Source organism: Trachypithecus francoisi, unplaced genomic scaffold (genome assembly GCF_009764315.1).
Source record: "Trachypithecus francoisi isolate TF-2019V2 unplaced genomic scaffold, Tfra_2.0 Contig00324, whole genome shotgun sequence".
Classification (NCBI taxonomy): domain Eukaryota; kingdom Metazoa; phylum Chordata; class Mammalia; order Primates; family Cercopithecidae; genus Trachypithecus; species Trachypithecus francoisi.
The window spans coordinates 54,785-79,111 of record NW_022680571.1 but is presented as its reverse complement, the minus strand read 5'-3'; the positions used below and the strand labels follow the sequence as shown (position 1 = coordinate 79,111).

The following is a 24,327-nucleotide window of genomic DNA, read 5'->3' as shown; positions in this document are numbered from 1 at the left end:
ACTAGTTTCTCTCTTTTTGTTATCTCCTTGGTCCCTGTAGGCATTTGAATTTCAACCTTTGCTTTCAATCATCATAGCCCAGTTGTTCCAACGTATATCATCCAACATTGTTGTTTGTTTCCATTCCCATTGCTATATGCTAGAATTGGTATCTTCCTGAATGCAGGGAGAATCAGATACCTTCCTCTGGTCATAGTTGGATATTTCCATTCTAATTCTTCCTTTATGGACATCTTCTTTTTTCTTCAAGGATCAGCTCAACCCATTTTCTCACAATACTGACCTAATTCCCATGCTTGTCAATACTTCCTTCATCCTCTGTTCCCACAGCAGTTTGTTTCAATTTCACGTTTAATTGTGAATAAATTCATATTTATTTAATTTAATTATTTGATTGATTTAATTTCATATTTATTTTCCTATACATTTTTGCATACATGCCTGTTCCATTTGCTGTTATGTAGAGTTGTTAGGGCCATGCCTTTATTGCTTTTATATCCTTTATAGCAGTTAGCACAATGTTATTCTCAGAATAGGTGATCACATGTTGCACGGTGAATTCTGATGAAAGAACTGCAAACATTAGGATTCCAACATCCTGTCTTGTGCTTTGTGAAAAACAATGTCAGTGATCTCAAACAAGTCATGGACTCTGTATGGCTTCAGTTTCCTATTCTGTAAAGGAAGAATTTGGAATCACATTCGTGGCACCTAAATTTATCAGTATGCCAAGGTTCCATGAGGGCGGAGGTGTGATTTTTTTCGTTGAAATAGAGATTCCTAGGCTCTATCTCAGACTGTCTGAATTGGAATACTCAGGGTTATGGCTTAGGAATCTGTATTTTCAAATAGCCCTCTGTTAGATTCTAAGGTGAGTGACTGGTGATATCTTTGTTCTTTACCTTTAGTTTTATTTTTTGCATTATTTAAAAAATTATCCATCTACTCATACTCATATCTTTTTTACATTCTAATATGTGAATTCTTTCTCAAGACAGACATGAGTAATGTGAGACAAATAACTTTATCTATTTCTCCTTTGATAAATAAATGCTATATATTTATCTTGGTACATATAACCAACCAAGTCATGCTAAGGTTTTTAAACTTAATAGCCTTTTTTCTCTTCCCAAGTGAGATTTGAAAAGAGATCATCTTCTCCTAATTAGTGAGGCAGCAACATCTGCATACATGGCCCTGAAAAAAAAAAAAGCCCTACAAAGATAAAGACTTAAAAATAATTCCAATTTCAAGTAATACAATGTGGAAATTGGGGGCTAATTTAACATTAAACAGTGATGCTAATTTTGTTTCTTTAATTTAAAAAGTGTACAAGTCAAAGTTTGGTCTTACTTCTGGCTATTTGCTATATTGAGCCAACTTGAGCTAGTATAAGAGAGATGGGAAAATACTCTTTCAGCCGAAGGTCAATCAGTGTGTACATATACATTATAGGGTGTTTTTCTAATTAAGAATATCTGAGACTTCCCTAAAATTCTGGACAATTTGGAGCAGAATCATTCTGGGCCACCCCTTCTGGTGTGTGTGGTTGTGCTGGGATTTTGATGTTTTTTCTCAGGTTTCCAAGGAGTCTCCAGTGAGTTGGACAGAGTTTTGTTTCTGTGTTCCCATGGCTGAAGCCAAATTTGATTGACAAGTATTTGCAGAGAGGCTGCCATATGCCCAGGAATTTGGCACACCAAGAAATAACAGACAGCCTCTATCCACAAAGAGATGTATGTGTTCATGCAACAACTACAGTGCAAGGCTACTCATGACTAAAACTGTCTAAGGCTACTGTGTTCTAGTTGAATTACTGAGTCCAAGGCACATGAAAATGATGAGGACAAGGTCCAAAGTAACGTCTCCTTGCAGATGTAGCTTGGAGTCCTCCCCGGTCTCCATCTGACGACATTGCTTCATGAAGAACCTTACCTCTAAGAAATGGTTTTCTCCTGGACCTCACCACTTCTTTTATTTCCAAAATTAAAATGTTAGGAACAAAAATAATAATAATAATTCAAAGGCAAAGCAGGTAAAACACTAATTTTAAAATTACAATAATAAAGATCAAGTTAAGAGTTATAAAAATAAGCTGAAAGTTGATATAAATCCCCCAAAAGGCAAGAGTTCTCTCCAAAAAATATGAGATTCTGGTTGCCTTTAACGTTTCTTGAGATGTTATCAGGCCTGACTTTTCTTTTGATTACTGAAAAAGGCGGTGCATTTGTAGTGGATGCTTGCAGGACAAATGTCATTGACGCATCTTATCACATCTTTCTCTTTGTCCCCAACCCCTTTTACATATGCACTTATTGGACTATGATTCCCCTCACTTTAGAGTTATATATTATATGACTTGCCTGCTCCTAAATCTGAGGTTATCCAAAACGAGAATCAGATCTTATCCCCTTCTTTCCTTGGTTGTTTGCTTCATGGGATCTTAGTTTCGAATCCCATGAACAAAAAGTTCAAATTTCCACCAGTGGCCAAAAGGACTCTTTGTGGTCTGGCCGCCTCTTCTCTCTATATTCTTACCTGTTATGGATCCCTTTCACCCTAACCCCTTTCCATTCCAAAAAGTCAGTGAAGGCAATCACCCTTCTTTCTTGCTGGACCCACCTCTCTGCACACCTGTGTCACCAGGGAGGCATCTACTGATCCTTTGTGCCTCATGTCAGTCTTTCCATCACCAGTGGGCTGTGTCCCCCTTTGTGTTCACCTGGTCTGTGTACTTGTGTACCTCTCCCTTTCAGCGTTTATCACCATATGCCACTATACAGAGAACTGAATAACAATTCATGTCTCTCTCCCCACCCAAACTGACTGTTAGCTCTATATAAGTAGATACAGTTCTTCTCCATGTTTTTATTTTGAATCCTCAGTCACCGATGTGTAGTAGGTGTTCATTTTTATCTAATTGGATATTGATGTGTATAATATCAATTTATATAATTAATTGTATAAAATAAATTTATGGCAACTCCATTCCTTCACACTGAGTGAAATTCAGTCTTTAATTTACATGTTCCTTGGAACAAGTTCAAATTGAACTTACAATTCTTATGGAATGGGACCAGTAAAAATATATTCAATTTGTTGGTTTTCTGCACTCTCCAGGTAATATGAACAATAAGAAGTGAAACCATGCCTCCTCAAAGTGATTGGCAGTATCGCTTAGAATTTTACAATCTTTAATAAATTGCTAAATTATCGAGGATTTCAGTAGATCCTTGTTGCATTCATGTTTTATTGAGATTAAGAATTATATCAGACTGTGATAAGGCACTCTCCACTGTTTTATGTGGCAAAACAGACCACAATTTAAAAAATAATCTTATTTGTATAAATAAAAATGAAAAGTCATATAAACAAAATTGTTTTAACATTTTCCTTTCCATCACAGGTTGTTCCTAAACACAGTGGGACACATTGGCACTTTTCAATAATGGCTACATATTAGAATCACAGGGGGAACTTGCCCAGGACACACCCTCGACTAAAATAACAGAAACCTTCAGGGGATATAACCCGGTCATCTCTACTTTTAAAGCTTCTCAGGTGAGTCCAATGTGCAGCCAAGGCTGAGGACTTTGGGTTCTTGAAAGATCACTGTCTCTCAAACTTTAAGGTGCACACAAATAATCTGGGCAACTTGTTAAAATGTGGATTGTCATTTTGGAGTAGAACCTGCAATTCTGTATCTTCACAGGCTCCTTGGTAAACCACGGAGCACGTGCTGAGTTGTGCAGAGTCAGATGACCCTGAAGCGGGAAAGAGGTCCTGATTCAGGGACATGCAAGGGTATTTAGAATTGAGTGCTCTCATTTGTTTTGGGCATTTATTATTTATGCTCAACCTACTTTAAGAACGTATTCTATTTGCTTACGTGACAAAAGACGTCTACTGTAAAACCATAACATGAAATGCAAGGGGGCATAATAGAAATGTGGCTGGCCAACAGGTACATGACCCTTGAATATTCTCATCTTATGATACTCATGCCCTTGAGTGTGGGTTTGGCCTGGTGATTGATTCAAATGAACTAGATGTGGCAATGGTGATCGGATATGATTTCTGTGGTCAGGCTATGAGACATTGTGACTTCTGCCTTGCCAGCAGATGCTCTGTATTACATTCTAGGGCTTCAGCCAATGAAAAAGTGGACTGCCATTCTGGAGGGCCCCACATGGCTGCAGATGGGGATAGAGGGGGTTGTCATTCTGGAGGGCCCCATATAGTTGCAGAAGGTGATAGAGAGGACTGCCATGCTGGAGGGCCCCACATGGCTGCAAGCAGTGATAGAGGGGGCTGCCATGCTGGAGGGCCTCACATGGCAAGCCACTGATGATAACCTTCAGCCAACATTAGCATGGAAGTGAAGTTGATATCCCAAACACCCTGGTAGAAATTGAATCCTACCCACAACCATTTGTGCCTGGACACAGTTCCTCCCCAGTCATGCCTTGAGATGACTGTAGCTCTGGCAAACATCTTGATGGCTGCCTGTGGGAGACCTTGAAACAAAGGACCCAATTACACCACACCCAGAATCCTGACCTGCAGAAAATGTGAGATAAAAATTAGGTGTTGTTTTAAGTCATTAAGTTGTGTGATGATTTTTTGTGCAGTCATTGATAACTAATACTATGAGTAATACAGGCAAGTAAATGAGGTATTACAGCACAGGAATAAAGAATAAGAAGAGTTACAGTGGTCTCTTCTGAGCTTGGACAATGTTGATAGGGTAAACACACTCATCAACCCACTCTGCCAAACTAAAACAACAAAAAAGTTGTTTTTTTTTTTTTAAAGAAAAAGCACTATCAGCTTTGAAAAAAAGAGAGGTATCAAGAGATTAGACATTTTGAAAGATTAATGAAAGGTAAGAAAAATATCGCATCAAATATATGGAGAAATAAAGTGTGAAAAATAGTATACAACACGTGTTGCTTATGTCAGAGCTACCCAGCAGAATTATAAGGCCAGATGCACATTCAAGAACCAAGAAGAGAGCCAACATCTACACAATTTATCCTTGGCTTAACTTTGAGTCCATAAAAGGTGGTGGCATTACATAATCTGAAGTATATGTTACTAAATATTCAGGTTATAACGTATCTTTCAAAGATTGTATTTAAAATTTATGTTATCTCTCTTAAAATGTATGAAACTTCAACATTATTTATGAGACACTATCACATCCAATTGTTCATTCTTGAATAGACAACACTTTGAAATTTTTAGCACCAAACTGAGACATTACACACAAAAATATTTCAGTAATCTACAATCACTGAGGGTGAAAATGATTTTAAGCCCACATACATGGTGTAGAATTATTCACGTAATTTACTTGTGTATCAAGGTTAGGACCATGCCCCCAAATTCTAAGTGTATGATTTCTATTTACATAGCATACCTGTTGGGTTATGTTGTGCCTATGTTTCCTGCATGTCTGAGTCTCTCTTGTTGACATATTAGATGCCATCATCATTTCAGCATCTAAGCAAATCCTGGGCTCTGTCCAGCATCTGTGGTGCTGATCCTCCATGAGACAGCCACCCCTTCTCATGCCTCTTGGATTTCCAAATGCTGTTTGTCCTCTTTGCTAGGAAGTTACATGTGGGCTCCTCTCTCCACAGTAAAAGCATAATTTCATTCTTATCTCTACCAAGACTGTGATGGTTAATACTGAGAGTCAACTTGACTGGATTGAAGGATGCAAAGTATTGATCTCAGGTGTGTCTGAGAGGGTGTTGCCAAAGGAGATTAACATTTGAGCCAGTGGGCTGGGAAAGGCAGATCCACCCTTAATCTGGGTGGGCACCATCTAATCAGCTGCCAGCTCGGCCAGAATATAAAGCAGGCAGAAAAACATGAAAAGGCTAGACTGGCTTAGCCTCCCAACCTACATCTTTCTCCTGTATTGGATGCTTCCTGCCCTCAAACATTGGACTCCAAATTCTTCGGCCTTGGGACTTAAGACTAGCTTCCTTGCTCCTCAGCTTGCAGACAGCCTATTGTGGGACCTTGTGATCATGTGAGTTAATACTACTTAATAAACTCCCATATATATATACACCACATATATATAAAACGTATATATCTACTATATATATACACCATATACCATATCTCAGATATATATCATATATATGGGAGTTTATATATATCCCTATATGGGATATATATCCTATATATATGAGATATATATAGGAGATATTAATACAAAGACAAATATCATGTCATTTAAGAAAAAAAAATTGTCTCTGGAATTGAAGAATGGTGCATAGCCCTTTGATGTTCTGTGGAGTGTGGAGACAAAAGAGATTCCATTTTTCTCTGTGGTAAAATCACTTCTCAGACAAAACGCTGACTTTTAGTTGGTCATCCCATGCTGGTTGTTCTATGGGCTGCAATTTTCCCTTCTCCGTTCTCACTTTCATGTTCTATTAACCGACCACAGGCATCTAAGCCTGGATTCCAGGGCATTCTCAAGCTGTTGAGCCAGCCCATCTTTGGGCATGAAGAAATCATTCTCGAGTTCACAATTTATCTGTGCTTTAGTTCTAGAAAACTGACACAGCCACTAGCTGGAGGCTACATTTGTGGTCTTAAAATTTACTTTGAAAAAAAGTAGGCAAATATCCTTGCATACATCTTCCCCATTCCCACAAGTACAAAACTGTACTTCAATGTCATTTTCCATTGGGCCAAGAACAAAATGTGGAAGAAAGCATGGAAATTATTTCAATTTTGATGCTGGAATTTTATTCTGAAACCAAATTCATGACAACTAAGAAATATTGTGTGGTATAGTAGAATGTTTATAGTATCTAAAAATATCACTTTTACGCCATTGTCTATGAATTACTTAGGGATTATAGGGAAAGTATCTATATTTAAATAATTTTCTTGTGGACCCATTCAATAAAATATTTAATGCATAAAAGGTAATTTAAGATAAAGAAAAAACAATGTCACTTAATTTTAAAGTGTTGTAATTATGTTAAATTGCACCATATTCTCATATTAAAAAGTATGGAACATAAAGCCATATTTTATTTTTAAAATTTCCTAACTCCATTGTCTATATCTGCAAGGTTTGTTTTCCCATAAGGAAAAATTCACACATCTAAGAAGTGTCTTGGGTTAACATAACTCTCTCAGTCTTTAAAGATTTTTATTTTCTAGTAAATTAAGTTTCAGTGCATAAATAATGGTGCTGTCGTGATGAACAGGCATATTATTAATATCATACCTGGAATTTTATAACGTTTTGGGCTGATTTGAAACCAGGTAGTTGTATTGTTGCATCACAGTTGAAATTTTTATAACTAGTTGTCATGTAACCCATAGCTTGCTATGAAATTCAGGGCCCCAGAAGAAATATATTGAGAATAAAGCTAGCCATCTTGTTCAAAAGGACTATAGTATATTTCATACAACTCTGTAACAAAGAAAAGAACTGAAGCTTCTGTGAGATTTTTTGAAAATTATAAGAAAATACAAACAATTAAATGATAAGTGTAGTCCTGCAATAGCAGAACATGGAGGAAGAGGAAGTGAGAAAGAGGAGCACAGAGAGAATAGGAGTGAACTATAAACAAGGAATATCTGCTTTCTGATTTCACCCACATCACTGGGGAGTCCCACTTGACTGTCCTGTAAGCTGCTTGCCAGATAGCTGTCTTTACGGTGTTGGCTCTAACATCATGCCTCACCTTTGCAATGTGGTGTTATACTATTAAAGAAACAACAACAGTGCCATGGAACAAATCCCACTAGAAATTCCATTTCCATTCAATATCAATTCCAGTTTTGAATCTCCAGTCCTTTTGCTTTTCTAAATATGGAGTCAAGTTGATTCTCCATCAGAGAATTCAGTTTAACAATTTTTCTTAATGTGAACAACAAGGAAGTAAAAGTGACAAAATGAGGATTCAATGAAATGCAATGATTCTGCAGCACAATTAGCACAAACCCAGGCAGATGGAGGTAGGTACTCTATGGATTTTAATCTAGCTCAAGGAGAGGGAGGATTCTAAGATAACCAAAAAAGAATTACAGTTTTACCCTTGCTACTTTTGTAAATTTGAAATGACTGTCTTTTTCATCTTGTAGCCATAAAACAAACACTGTAACTCTCAAGTTGTAGATCTAGCCAATTTTAAAATCTGCTACCACATTATAATTCTCTATTTTTATCATGTTATTGCCACTAAATTCATATACACGCGTTGCTGATGTGGTCTGAAGTTTTTGTTGGCATGACTTGAGTGCTGACAGATTTCTTCATATTTGAATATCTTCCAAGCCCCAAACAATCTCCACTCTGCACCACCTCACAGCATATGTGCTTATCCCACATTTTTCAAAGACAGAATTATTTTAAGACACTGATTTGCCGTCACCGCATCCCTTTTATTTATCTCCTCACCTGTGCGTTTTCTTTGCCTTTGCTTCTTGAATTAAATGTAAAAGACAACCAACTACCAACTGAGTAGATGGTGTGAAGGAGGAAGTGTCAGAAATGTTAGGTTACTCCTGAATTAGAGGAATTCCTTAAGAGATGCTGTGATAAGCAGATTTCTGGAATGTCCAACCCCACAATTCCTTGCCCTGATGTTCAGAAATATGAATATAAGATTTCACACCATACTTATGTTCCTCCTGTGATGGTTAATATTGAGTGTCAACTTGATTGGATTGAAGGATGCAAAGTATTGATCCTGAGTGTGTCTGTGAGGATGTTGCCAAAGGAGACTAACATTTGAGCCAGTGGACTGGGAGAGGCAGACCCACCCTCAATCTGGGTGGGCACCATCTAATCAGCTGCCAGCATGACCAGAATAAAAGCAGGCAGAAGAACATGGAAAGACTAGACTGGTTTAATCTTCTGGCCTACATCTTTCTCCTGTGTGGGATGCTTCCTGCCCTTGAACATCAGACTCCAAGTTCTTCAGCTTTGGGACTTGGACTGGCTTCCTTGCTCCTCAGCTTGCAGATGGCCTATTGAGGGGCCTCACCTTGTGATCCTGTGAGTCAATACTCCTTAATAAACTCCCCTTTATATATACATCTATCCTATTAGTTCTGCTCCTCTAGAGAACCCTGACTAAAACACCTTCCAGGGCAAAAGGGTTAATCTGAAGATGTAAATAAGGTTACCAATCATTTGATTTTGAGTTAGTAAAAGGGAAGATTATCCTAGTGGGTCTAAACCTGTTACAGGAGACCTTTAAAAACACAGTGTTTTCTCTGGCTGATAAGAGAAGGGGAAGTCAGAAATATTAGAAGCAGGGATAGGAGTCCATGGATCCTTGATGGCTTTGGAGATAGAGAGGTGGTAAGCAAGGACAAATGAGAGATCTGAGACTGGCCCCTGGTCAAACAGCAATAAAACAAAGACCTCCACCCTACAATCGCAAGAAACTAAAATCTTCCAACCACAGATTCCTCTCCAGAGTCCGGAAAGAGCCTGGCTGTCTTCCTGACTTTGGCCACGTGAGACGTTAAGCACATAATTCAGCAATGTCTTACTGGATTTCTGTCCTACAGAAGTGTGTTTTAAGTCTTCACGTGTATGCTAATTTGTTACACAGAAATAGAAAAGTAATACTGATGCCTTCTATGACAACTTAGGATCTGCTATTTTGAGATTATTTGGGGCTACAAATGTCCATTTAGGGACTGATTCACTATACTTTCTCTCAGGGTAGCAAGTCAAACTGCTTCTGCCCACTAAATACTTCTGAAATCCACACCTCTCCTATTTTCAGCCTAGTGACTTTCATTTGAACTTCTGTAAGAGTCTTCAACTCTTTCTCCTGACCTCCAACTTCCCCACCCTTCCACATATTCTTTGAGCTCTTTCTTCCACTATACGGCTCGATTCATCCCCCAGAAACACAGCTGAGACCATGTTATTCTGCTAACCAAAAGCTACAAATGACTCACCAGTACCTACTTCATGAAGCAAAAAGCTTCCTGTTGGAATTCAAGTTCTCTAAGGCTTTCTCCAGTCTATCCCTCTAGTGTTATTTTCCTTCTCTTGACATCACACACTGTTTTTCCCGTCAAACTGATTGCATTTGCCCTTTTTACAGCATGTTCTAGCATGTGCCTTTGCATGGGTATGTTTCTGGTATACATGCCAAGATATGAGTCAATCTTCACAGCTTAGTTAGATGTTACCGGCCATCTGAGGCCCTCTTGCATGGTATGAGTGTCTTTTTCTACTTTAAATTTCAATGGTGCAAGGATATGACCCTTGGAAGTCTGCGTCTCCTGATTGAGCTAGTAATATACATCTTTTGTAGCCCCATGAGCTTCTACAAGATTACATCTGCCTTACATTCATCACTGTATTCCTTAAGGCACTTGTTTTATGCTTTGTGGATTCCCAAAAATGATGAATTTGTTCAAGCAGTAAAGAATAGCTAATGATATATATGTTCCTCAAAATACATTAACCATGTACATTTAAGTAAAACCATGCTAGATTACAAAAAAAAATGCACAAGATGATATGAGTGTTTGTTGTTACGGTTGTTGTTTGTTCATTTGTTCATTTTTAGAAGAAAGGAGAAAAGAATAAAGGAAGATTGGACTCATGTGGTATAGAAATATCAAATACTAAATACGGATACTCCCTGTTAGTGGGAAGACACAAAATATAAAATACAGTCCACCCTTGAACAACACAAGTTGGAACTTCACAGGTCCACTCATACATGGATTTTCTTCTGCCTCTGCCACCCCTGAGACAGCAAGACCAAGTCCTGCTCTTCCTCCTCCTCCTCAGCCTCAACAGGAAGACGATGAGGATGAAGACCTTTCTGATGAGCCACTTCCACTGAATGAATAGTAATATATGTTCTCTTCCTTATAATTTTCTTAATATTTTTTCTCTACCTTATTTTATTGAAAAAATAAGTATATAATACATATAACATACAAAACATTGACTATGTTATTCATAAGGCTTCAAGTTAACAATAGGCTATTAGTAGTTAATTCTTTGGAGAGTCAAAAGTTACATGCAGATTTTTGACTATGTGGAGAGTTGGTACCTCTAATTCTCATGTTTTTCAAGGGATAACTGTATCTTATTTTTATGTTGCACATATTTCATAATTAAGTCTTTCTTTTTATTTTACCTATTAAGCCTATTTCTTTTAGCAATCCTAAGCCTAATTTAATGACCTCTAGGTCAAAATGACCGGCTGATGTTTTCTCTGCTGTCATTCTCAAACTTCCAAAAATGTGTTGTTCATTGCCACAGGCATCCTTTGCTCTTTAATTTCCAATCCCATTTAGGCAAACAGTAGGGGTCAGATGTGAAACAAAGTTGATGAACGTAGAGTGAATACAAACTCCAAACTGTAAGAATCTTTGTTTGGAAAGGGCTTTCTTTGCTTCTGCTTACAAAGACATATTATATAATTCCATGGTCTTGAATTTATTAGGCAGGATCTGACCTTCCATGTAGATAATTACAGAAGACAGTAAAAACAATTGGCATTTAAAATAAAACTGTTGAGGCCAGGCATTGGTGGCTCACACCAGTAATCCCAGCACTTTGGGAAGCCAAGGCAGGAGGATCACCTGAGGTCAGGAGTTCAAAACCAATCTGGCCAACGTGGTGAAACCCCATCTCTACTAAAAATACAAAAACTAGTCGGGCGTGGTGGCACGTGCCCGAGGTCGAGGCAGGAGAATCGCTTGAACCCGGGAGGTGGAGGTTGCAGTGAGCTGAGATTGTGTCACTGCACTCTAGCCTGGGTGACAGAGTGAGATCCGTCTCAAAAATAAAATAAAATAAATAATAATAATAATAAATAAAATAAAACTGTTGGAAAAGTAGTTGTTTGAGGTGTGGTTTCACATTCATAAAATCAAAATATTTTTCTTAATGTCTATAAAAATATTTACTCTGTCCTTTCAGAAGCATTATATATTTTTTATTTTTAAACTTATTTTCAACAAAATAAAGTCATAATATATTATATTATAAGTAATTAGTAAAAATGGTATGTAAAAATGGAAAAATTTCATAGGAATGGGCTAATTATACTTTATCATTTGTGAAAAAATTATAAAAATGACATACATTTTATTGAATGTTTAAACTGTTTCCTTGTATTTAATATAGTAGAGTGGGAGGATACCAAATACCATAATAGAAGAAACATTACTAATCATTTATGCCATCTCTTCATTTTAGAGAACAATAAACAAAACTCAGTGAAATCTGGGGTTATTGTGCAAATTGTGTTCTCTGCATCTTAGGTTTGAATCACCAAACTCTGTTGCATATATGCAAATACGCTGATGGAATCACAACACATTTAAGCTAAATGATTTACAATTATTCAAATTAAATAATTATTTTAATTCTTTAAACAATTCTTAAACAATTATTTATTGTCTGGTTTAATATTGTAGATTAAAATAAACAAACCTTTCCTCCATTCCAGACGCCCATTTAAAAAATTAAATAAATAGAAAGGAATCGTCAGGGTAAGGAAATGTAGAAGGTCAACTCTGAACAACAGATTTCAATAAGTTTCTGGAAGGGATATTAATGTAAGAAACTGAACAATGCAAACCACCTTCCAGGATGTGTGTCCATTATCAAATCATCACTCAGACTAACATTGCAAGAGGAAGAAGGATAGTGGGTGGGTGAAAGGAGCTGGGTGATTATTAGATTTCCAATTTAGCTTCTCCACCTGCCTTGTTCATACCTGCATAGAAAACAAAATAAAACAAAGAGACAAAAACAGAGGGCTTTTCTCCCTAAAAGCCAAATAACAACCTTGAGAAAACTAGTAAGCAGACAAGTTTCGTCCCAAAATAAAGGATATCTTTAATCCAGCATTTGGGAAATCTATAACATTCAATGCAGACCTCAAAAATGCAATCCAGCAAAGCCTGACAGTCAATAATTCTCCTCATTTATACTGAATACCTGTAGAGCTTTCAATTTCACCTGAGAAAACTAATGGAATATGAAATTATAGTGAAAGAAACTCACACAAAAAATCGTGTATAATCATCTCCACTTTCTGCAAACCAAGTCATCAGTCAAAAAGAAATCAGGGTGAAAGTAAGGGAAATACTATGTTAAGATAAAACTTACCTCAACAGAAACAGAGATGATGAGGAAAAGAGAATGTAAAACAGACACAGAGAGACTCGGACACACACACACACACACACACACCCGCACCCTCAGCATCAATTATTTAGCATCTATTAACATAGATAAGACTTATATAAAAAGGAAATAATGAGAAAGCCAGAAAAACCCTTAAAAATTTAAAATATGAGGATCGAAATTCATAATTTATTTGAGGACTAGAAGACAAAAGAAGGAAATCCTAGAATATAAAGCAAAAAGACAAATACATGCAACTAGAGATATGAGAGATTTAGTTTCTCAATCCACAAGCTTCAAACACACCAGTAGGACGTTTACAAAGAGAAAACAAAATGAATTAATTATTTCAAAGAATATAAAATGAGAAACACATGATTTTAGTCAAAGTTAAGATGAATGAAAAAGATTTCATGTCCTTGTGAATCAGAACACCACGAATAAAATCAACCTTATTAAAGGTAGAGCTAGATTTAGATTGTCAATGTGGATGATCTACAAATTGAGAGAGATTAAGATTCACTTTAGATATTTCTTGGAAGACTGTGGTTGCAGAAAATAAAGAATAATGTCTCAAAGTTCTTTAAAAAAAGGAAATACCAGTAAAACTATTAATCAAGTTTCAGGCAAAACATGAATATATTGTGACTTCATTAAATTTATGTCCTACATACTCTGTTTGATGACATAACTTAAAGATATACTTCAAGGAAAGAAGACCAGTAAAAAGGTAAGAAGGTATGGGTTTTAAGGACTGGTTGAATTAACCAGAAGTCTTAAAAAAAAAATTGACTAACCGAGAAGTCATCCTAGAAGAAAGCAGTCTGAATTAGGACTAAAGAAATTCACTGACCTTTAGGAAAAAAAGGCAAAGAAAAATGGAACGAATTCCACAAAATTCATACAATGAATGAGAAGAATAAATAATTTAGTGCATGTTTTAGGAAGCATATGTTTATTCTTACCACAAGAAGCAAAGACAATTGCATTTTCTGGAAAAGGGCCTGTTTACAAAAAAAGACATTGTGAGGGTACACGTGTAAGTTTCAAATATGAAGTGACCTAAACAATGTCATGATAACTGAAGGAGACTAGAAAGCCACCAGGCGGACTTTAACTCCGATAAGGCTCTTTTTCTGGGCACGCTGCATTAGAACCATGGAGGATGTATTCTGAAGCATGAAGCTTTGTAGGTCTCTGTAGCTATGGTGGTATAAACAGTGGAGCTGATGGTTGGCACAGTGCTTGAAACCTGCAGGATGCTCAGGGGCCCATGCAAATGCGTGGATTTATTTAAAATCAGAAGAAAAAACTCACAACTTTAGAGTCAATAAAATGTTCTAATTGTTTTTTCACATCAGTAAATATGAAATTTTTAGGATGAATGAAATATATGACAGTGGGAGGCACTCAGCAGGGCAAGGGGCCTGGGTCCCAGCTAAGTCAGGCCATGCTCTGAGGAACGATGCTCTTTGCCTTCTGCTTTTCCACATTTCAGAATCAAGTCATAGAAAAAGATTTAACGGTATTTCCAGAAACAAATTTAAGTTTCATAAACAATGCAATATATACATGATACATAATATATAATACATATCTATATAACAGATATATTATCTGTTACAATTATATATTATATATTGTATATTATCTATTATACAATTGTATATTATATATTAAAATTGACTATATTATGTTATATGATAAAATACATAACATATGATTACATATGTTTATATATAATTATTGTAATGCATAGCTATGGTATGATTATATAATAATCGATATCATGACTATATTATATATGATTATTATATTTATATTAACATGGGTTATATTATTTATATGTAAGTATGACAGATTATATATATTTACATATAATAGCATATATTTCATTATATATAATTATGATATATGATAGATAATATTTATCATATATTCAAGGGAAAAAAGATCAAAGGGAAAAAGTGATGTGAGGAAGGAAGCATATAATATTTATCATACATTATATATGATATATTATGTTATATATCATAATTATTATAATGAAATACATAATATATACTATAATGTAACATATAATATATAATCTGTTATAGATGATTATATATTGCATATTATATATTATCATGTATATTATATGATACATAATATATAATACATAATATATACTATAATGTAACATATAATATATAATCTGTTATAGATGATTATATATTGCATATTATATATTATCATGTATATTATATGATACATAATATACAAAATATAAAATATAATATATATCATATATAATACAAAATATGACAAATATTGTTATATCATATTATATATGAAGCAATATATAATATAATATACATCATGTATATGATTATATATTAATTAGTATTTTATATTATATATTAATTATAACATATAATTAATAAAAGCATATAATGTATAACATATAATTACTATCCAAATATATAAAAATATATAATACTATAATTCTATTAAATGTTAATTTAATGAGTACATTTAATATAAATATATATATGGTGAAGAGGTTGAAGGTGAGATAAGATTTGGCAAAATTGTAAGGGCGCTAAAATTCACCTTAGTGGACAATCAAAAAATGTTTCAAATGTAAAAATGTATTATTTTGAGTTTAAAAGTTAATCAGTAAAGCTTAATAAGTACCTATAGAATATTGCAGTAGACAAATCAATCCCCCTCTAAATATGTCCTTGTTCAAATCCCCCCAACATTGTGACTATATTAGTTTACATGGCAAAAGAGACTTTGAAGGTGTCTTAAGTCAAGGATTTTGAGGTGGAACTATCATCCCATGGGTCCCTGTGAGAGAGACAGGAGGTTTAGGGGGAAAAAGTGACATGAGGAAGGAAGCTTAGTTTGCAGTGGTGCATTTTGAAGGCGGAGGAAGGGGCCAGGAACAATGGAATGCAGCTGTCGTCTAGAAGCTGACAAAGGGATGGAAAGAGACTTTCCTTTGGAACCTTCAGAAGGAATGCAGCTTTGACAACTACATTTAGTCCAGTGAGATTCATTCCAAACTTCAGACGCGTAGAACAGTAAGATAATACATTTGTGTTGATTTAAGCCACTAAGTATATGGTTATTTCTTATAGCAGGAATAGAAAAGTAAAAAAAGTATATGCAGGAATTAATGAATAGCTGAATAAATGAATGAGTGGATGCATACATAGAGCTGATTATGAAGGGTGTGTCCATAAACAAGGACTGGTACCAACAAGTTGCCAGGTTTCTGTAATGACGTGTTTTATACATCTATTGTTTTGTTCAATTGATAACTTGCTTCTTGCCCTCTTTTTCTGCACGTTAATGTACTTTAATCATCACTGTGTATAAGTGTACCTCACCTTATTATGCTTTGCTTTTCTGTGCTTCACAGACACTGTCTTTTTTATATATTGAAGGTTTGTGGCAACCCTGCGTCCAGCAAGTCTATAGGTACCATTTTTCCAACAGCATGGGCTCACTTTGTGTCTCTGTGTCATATTTAGGTAATTCCTGCAGTATTTCAAACTTTTTCATTATTATTCTATCTACTATGGTGATCTGTGATAAATTATCTTTTATGTTACTATTATAATTGTTTTGGGGCACCATGAACCATGTTCATATATGATGGCAAACTTAATCAATAAATGTTGTGTGTGTTCTGACTGATCCACCTACCAGCTGTTACCCTATTTCTCTTTCTCCTCAGTCTTCCCTATTCCCTGAGACACAACAATGTTGAAATCAGGCCAATTAATAACCCTGTAATGGCCTCTGAGTGTTCAAGTGAAAAAGAAGAGTCTCATGTTTCTCACTTTAAATCAAAAGCTAGACATGATTAAGCTTAGTGATTAAGGCACACTGAAAGCCAAGATAGGCCAAAAGCTAGGCCTCTTGAGAAACACAGTTATCCAAGTTGTTAATGCAAATAAAGTTATTGAAGGAAGTTAAAAGTGCTACTCCAGTGAACACATGAATGATAAGAAAGTGAAACAGCCTTATTGCTGAAATGAAGATAGTTCAAGAGGTAAGGATAGAAGATCAACCCATACAACATTCCCTTAACCAAGCCTAGTCCAGGGCAAAGTTCTAATTTTCTCCAATTCAATGAAGGCTGAGAGAGGTGAGGAAGCTGCCGAAGAAAAGTTTGAAGCTAGAAGATATGGGTTCATGAGGTTTAAAAAAAGAAGCTGTCTCTACGACATAAACGTGCAAGGTGCAGTAGCAAGTGCTGATGAGAAGCTGCAGCACATTATCCAGAAGGCCTAGCTAAGATCACTCATGAAGGTGGTTACACTGAACAAAAGATTTTCAGTGTAGGAGAAACAGCCTTCTGTTGGAAGAAGATGCCACCTAGGACTTTCACAGCTACAGAGAAGTCAATGTGTGGCTTCAAAGTTTCAAAGGACAGGCTGACTCTCTTGATAGGCAGCTGGTGACTTTAAGTTGAAGCCAATGCTCATTTACCATTCTGAAAATCTTGGGGTCCTTCAGAATTATGCTAAATCTACTCTACCTGTGCTCCGTAAATGGAAGAACAAAGCCTGGACAATAGTACATCTGTTTACAGCATGGTTTACTGAATATTTTAAGCCCTCTGTTGAGATACACCACTCAGAAAAAAAAAAAAAAAAGATTTCTTTGAAAATACTTCTGCTCATTGACAATTCACTTGGTAACCCAAGAGCTCTGATGGAGACATATGAGGAGATTTATGTTGTTTTCATGCCTACTAACACAACATCAATTCTGCAGTCCATAGCTTATGGAGTAATTTTGACTTTTAATTCATATTATTTAAGAAATAGATCTTATAACGCTATAGCTACCATAGATAGTGATTCATCTGTTGGATCTGGACAAAGTAAATCGAACACCTTCTGGAAAAGATTTACCATCATAGATGCTATTAAGAACATTTGTGATTCATGGGAAGAGGTCAGCCTACCAACATCAACAGAAGTTTGAAAAAGTTGATTCCAACCCTCATAGGTGATTTTGGGGGGGTTCAAAGCTTAAGTGGAGGAAGTAACGGTAGATGTGGCAGAAACAGCAACAGAACTAGAATTAGAAGTGGAGCCTGAAGATGGGACTGAATTGCTGCAATCTCGTATCAAACCTGAATGAAATAGGAGCTGCTTCTTATGGATGAGCAAAGAAAGTGATCTCTTCAGATGGTGAACATGCTGTGAACATTGTTGAAACAACAATAAAGATTTAGAATATGACAGGAATTTAGTTGATAAAGCAGAGGCAGAATTTGAGAGAACTGACTCCAATTGTGAAAGAAGTTCTACTGTGGGTAAAATAATATCAAACAACATCAAATGCTACAGAGAAGCCTTTCCTGCAAAAAGGTTACGTGACTTGCTGAAGGCTCAGATAATCATTAGCATTTGGGCAATAAAGTATTTTTAATTAAGGTATGTACATTGTTATTTAGACCTAATGCTATTGTACAATTAATAGGCTATGGTACAAAAATTTTATATGTACCAAGAAACCAAAAAATTCATGTGACTTGCTTTAATTGCAATAGTCACTTTATTGTTGTGGTCTGGAACTGAACCTGCAATCTCTCCAAGGTATGCCTATACATTCATTAAACTAGCTGAAGGCAACAAAGAGAAGATTCTCCTCTTGGTACTTGTTTTAAAACATTTTATTAGATGATTTTTGGATTTTGAGTATACATTCCTGTCCCATTACATAGCAGGAGAATGTTTTCTTAATATTACCAGAATTTCCCCTAATCAGAGCTCCAAACCACATATTGGCTACTTTACAAGAAACAAGAGCCAGCCACTTGACATCTCTAGTTGAAAGCCAATACCAGATTTTGGCAGTTCCACAGCCACCTTCTATTAATTTAAAATGGGGGTGACCGAAACATTTTAAGACCATGACTGTGGGTCAATTCCCCAGGAAGATGCTCATTTAGAATGCTGCAGACATGCTGTGATGTTAAACTTCAATATTCAAAGAAGTTTTTCAAATATATTTTATAGTAGTTGCAGATTCTACCTTATAGTTTAAACTGGGTGTTGCGAGTCTCATAAAAACTGAAATAGAAAAAGACACAAGTATCAAATACAATTCTAGTTATGACCCACAATGGTAGTTTTACTGTAGATTCATATTGAAATCAACTGGGGAAGCTTTAAGAAATGGAGACATCATCTTCCCCAAACTCTTCCACCCTCTGCCTGCATTGAATCAGAATTTCTGGGGATGGTGCTCTACCAATAGCATTTGTAAAAACAACTCCTATTAGTTGATTCCAATGGGGAGTCCAGCTAAAGAAAAACTGAACTCAGGCACCTCAGCTATTAAGATCCTACACATGTGACATGTTATTCAGTGAGTATTGGACTATGTGGCCAAATGGTTCATAATATCTGAAATACTGTTGACATTTGCCTCATTCCTGTCAGCTGAGAACTGTCCCTTATTCTTAATATTTTGCCTTTAACTTGACACATGCTCCATCAGTGTTGTTACAGATATGACTAAATCCTACTCTAAAATTTACCCTTGGAAGTGATTCATAATCGCATAATGAATATCTCTGGGCCTATTTAAAATTGTAAGATCGTACCACCTTAAGACCACAGCAAAGCTAAAATCAGGCATACACATCAATGTTGTTAAAATTTCTTTGTAGTGCAAGGGTTTTCAAATATTCTGTTCAGTTAAAAACTCATGAAACTATCTGGATTCCTTTCAAATTTCATTTTCCAAATCAATTGGGCCTTCTCTTGAATCAATAGAATTGAACAAGTATTACAGAGAAGTAAAGTTTATTTTCAATTATAGGGACTTGTAAAAATGTGTTTCAACCTAATATTTTCCCATTTTCGTCCATCTTCTCCAAATAATTAATTATTTTCTGGATTTTGGAATATTTTTCTCCATGATAAAATCATCTTGACAGTGCTGTATTTTGCAGACATTTCAGTGTGGGTTTCTTATTTAATTGGGTGACTTTCTCATGTCTTTCTAATCTCTCTCAGCATTGGCATAGTTGAGATTATTTAAATTCTAAAAAACTATTTATCCTTTAATTATTTATCTTTTAATTAATATTACTTTATCACAAAAAAGTAATATCTACCATTACTTTTAATGGCAAAACCACAATTACTTTTGCACCAACCAAATAAAATTTGTTTATATTGCATGCAACATATTTTGAAACATGTATACATTATGGAATGGTTCAATTGGGGTAATTAACATATGTATTATGAATACATATTTTATTATATGAAATATAACTTATTATTTCTTGCGAGAACATTAAAATCTACTCTCTTAACAATTTTCAGGAATGCAATACCCTGTTATTAATTATAGTCACCCTGTTTTCCAATAGATCTCTTGAACTTATTCCTTCTAACTGAAGTTTCGTATATTCTGACTTAATGGTACTATAACGAAACTGTACCTATAAGAATTGTGAAAAAGAGCTAATCATATGTTTGAAAATGTTCAAAACCTAATTAGATGTTTTCAGAAAATTTCCAAACATTTGAAAATGTAGATCTTGATCCTGGTTCTTATAGGTGCAGTTTGAATCATAGTTCCATTAAAGTGAGCATTCCACATTACTGGAAAAGATCAAAGGAGTCTTCTTTATGTGTATTTATTTTCTCCCATCCATCCTTCTCTCTGGAAAGTATTAGCAAAGTATTACTCTTTGTGTGTGTGTGTAGCATTTACTTAAACATTTTTAAGTTAGGGACAGACTTAATGGCAATATGTCCCATTTGGGTATTGTTATTTAAGGCTCTCTAGGGTTGATTCTTCTGAACTTTACCACCCAAAGTTACTTCAAATAGTCCTAGATGGCCGGGTCCACTGCTACGCTATTTCCAAGGAGGGACTAAAGAAGGTATAGATCATAAGGTTTAGCAACATTTTTCATCATAATCCAGTTCCAAAGCTTCATTTGAAATTTATATGGCATTTTCTTCCTCTTCACTGGGTTTTCACTTTATATTTAATTCTTTCAGGAGATGACAGTAATGTGCTTCCACTCCAAAGCCGTTGCCAAAAAGAAAAAAATGATTGTTTTCATGAGCATCATGACGTAGAATCTTTTATTTTTCTTATTTCAAATGAAAAGCATATATCTTTATGTATTTTGCAGGCTTACATCTCAGGGAAAGAATACATAATTATTTCTTCGATTGCTGACTTAATTTTTCTACTTTTGTTTACTACAATATACTGAAGTCTGTGTATCTTTTTAAAATAAAAGAAATCTGTGAAACGGCGACATTGCATTAAATATATTGAAGTACAAAACACTCTCAGTAGACCATGGAAGGATTACAAATTACACTCAGATATCTGAAGAGTAGAATCAGCAACTATGTGTGTGTCTTACTGCTGTATACACATCTCCAGCTGAACACAGGGACACATTTTGCCTTATATCCTTATAAGAAAAAATATAAAAAATAACAAAAAATAAACCAATTGCAACACTTGGCATTGTATTCTCTCCACATTAGACATTATTTGCCTCAATGGTGGTTCCTGTAAATGCCCATCTTTTGTCGTTCCAGGAGGTACAAATAACTATGACCACAAAACATAAAACAGGAGCCCATTTGGTAAAACCTTTGCATATTTTAAAATAGAGGAGAAAGACATCTAAATGTTCACAAACCTTATTATAGCAGGGCATGGATGATTTTCTGATTCCCCTCCGTACCTTTAACTATCAGGGGTCACTTTTATTTTTTACTTTTTGAGGCAGAGTCTTGCTCTGTCACCCAGGGTGGAGTGCAGTGACGTGATCTCAGCTCACTGCAACCTCTGCCTCCTGCATTCAAGCAATTCTCTCACCTTAGCCTCCCGAGTATCTGGGATTACAGGCATCTGCCACCACACACGGCTAATTTTTGTATTTTTAGTAGAGATGGGGTTTCACCATGTTGGCCAGGCTGGTCTCGAACTCCCAAACACAGGTGATCCGCCTGCCTCACTCAGCCTCCCAAAGTGCAGGAATTACACGTGTGAGCCACAGTGCCCGGCCAACAGTCATTTTTAATGAGATGAAATATTTTTTGTAGAAAGCACCAGGAATGATGGCTATGTGTTTAAGTAGCATATGTTCAGCATGTGAGACATCAGCTTCATCTACTGCTCTTACAATGACCAGAATTGTCTAGTTCACAAAATTGAGCCATGACTCTTGAAATTGCCATTATACATAGGTGATCTAAATATCCCTGCATGGATACAGTACACTATTGACTAATTATTTGATAGTATCTCTAACGTTTTCCAAATGCAAGGGGAGAAAGTTCTACAATGTCTTCAGATTCTCTGGGTTTTTCGATACAGGTTTTTGTTTTTCTTTTGTTTTTCTGAATTCCAAATGTCTAGGATCCAATATTACATGTGTATACTTTATAATCTTAAAGAAATATCAGCTAGAGATTATAACGGACCATTTAAGTTTCATAAATAAGAATAAAAATATTATTCTGGTGCTTTGATTAATTAATAGAATGGTTAATCTTCTTATGCATTACATTAAAAAAATAACATCAAAGCTGGTCAATTTACTTCAAAAAGAATTCAAAGAAAATTAGAGAAATCAAAAATCAAAGCAAACTTAAAGTATCATTTTAGATCCAATAAATGGTCCAAATAGTTTAAAAAGATATATTTCAGGGGGATAGTGGGAGAGGAAAATGCCATAACAGTTTTGGAAAGAAATATTTTAAGAACCATAAAGAAAACATTGAACATAATTAATTGGGCACTTACCATATATGGACACTAAACCGAATATTTTATTTATAAACTGTCCTAATAACATTCCTGTTAGAGAGGTGTGTCTGCACCCACTTTAATAAGAAGAACACTGAAGCTGAAAAGGCTAAATAATTAGTTGAGGTCACACATTGGTGGAGGGATGAGATGAAGCTGAAAGGAGGGCCTTTCCTTATTGATGGGCTCCTCTGTCCTGAACCATGCTGTTCTAGCCATGGTTTTGAAACATTAATCACAGAAATCTCCTTCCTAAACCTTTCTCAAAAAGAAATCATTTCAATTAACCAGAAGATATGTGGATGAATATATCTGTGACAGTAAAAATTACAAAGTGCATACAAAAGAGATTCATAGAAAAGGTTCTGGAATGTTGATCAAAATACAAGGATTAAATTATAATTTATCATTCTGAAGCCTATTTGTCATTATGGAAAATGATGCCAACATAGTGTTAAATGAAGACGCAAGTAAAAATATTTCATAAAGAATATAATTTCTAGTATATAAAACATAATTCCAAGTTAATATTCAAAAATTATTAAAAAGTGATCTTAGGGTGTGAGAACAATTAATGTTTTTAAATTTAAATATTCTGTAACTTTGACGTTGAACTTACTACTGTGAATTGTGTGCAGTTTGAACTTAATGAAAATCTTCAAAGAGTATAATTTAGATGTGATTTAAAAAAAACAGTGATCCATTCAGTCTGCAATCATATAATGGGAAAAATAAAATGTCATCCATATATGATTTTTCCATTTGACATGGCCTAGAGAAAATGTGAGCTATCTTCTGCTATAAACAACTTTTACATTCTTGGAGCTGTCAGGGTAACACCTCTGAACATAGGTTTTCTTACCTGAAAAATGATGAGTTTGGAGGACACAATCTCTTAACTTGTCTTCAGTAGTAATAGTCTATGAATTTGTAAGTGCTAGGAAGAAAACAGAAAATAAGAAGCAAATTCATTGGCATGGCACTATGGGTGATAATACAAGGATAGTTTCAGAATGATAACTGACATCATCAAAAACATTGAAATTGGAAAATTTCAGCTACAGATAAATTAAGGATCTCTCGATAGATCTATATAGTAAAATGAAGTAGCCAAGCTATCAATTTTGTGATATATGCAGCATTTTAAACAGGGGATTATTAGGACTAAATTTTCAGCCCATTAGTGATGGATTAATGGCATAGCTTGCTTCCAAGGGGAACTCTTATGGACCCTATGAACTCTCACCTCCACAAAAAAGAGATGGGGCTTGCAGGTGGCCTGGTTTGTGTGGCAAAGGTGATGTGCAGATAACTCCCATGAAACACTGCTAATCTTTCCTCAAAATGTG

General features: G+C 35.4%; 1 long non-coding RNA gene across 1 annotated transcript in view; it reads right to left on the bottom strand.

The window, feature by feature from the left end:
* Positions 1-23,917, bottom strand: part of LOC117083353 — a 143,655-nt gene extending 119,738 nt beyond the window's left edge. The window contains exon 1 of the long non-coding RNA XR_004437058.1: positions 23,841-23,917. This is a non-coding gene — a long non-coding RNA (uncharacterized LOC117083353). The remainder of the gene's footprint in view (positions 1-23,840) is intronic.
* Between the last annotated feature and the right edge of the window lie 410 nt (positions 23,918-24,327).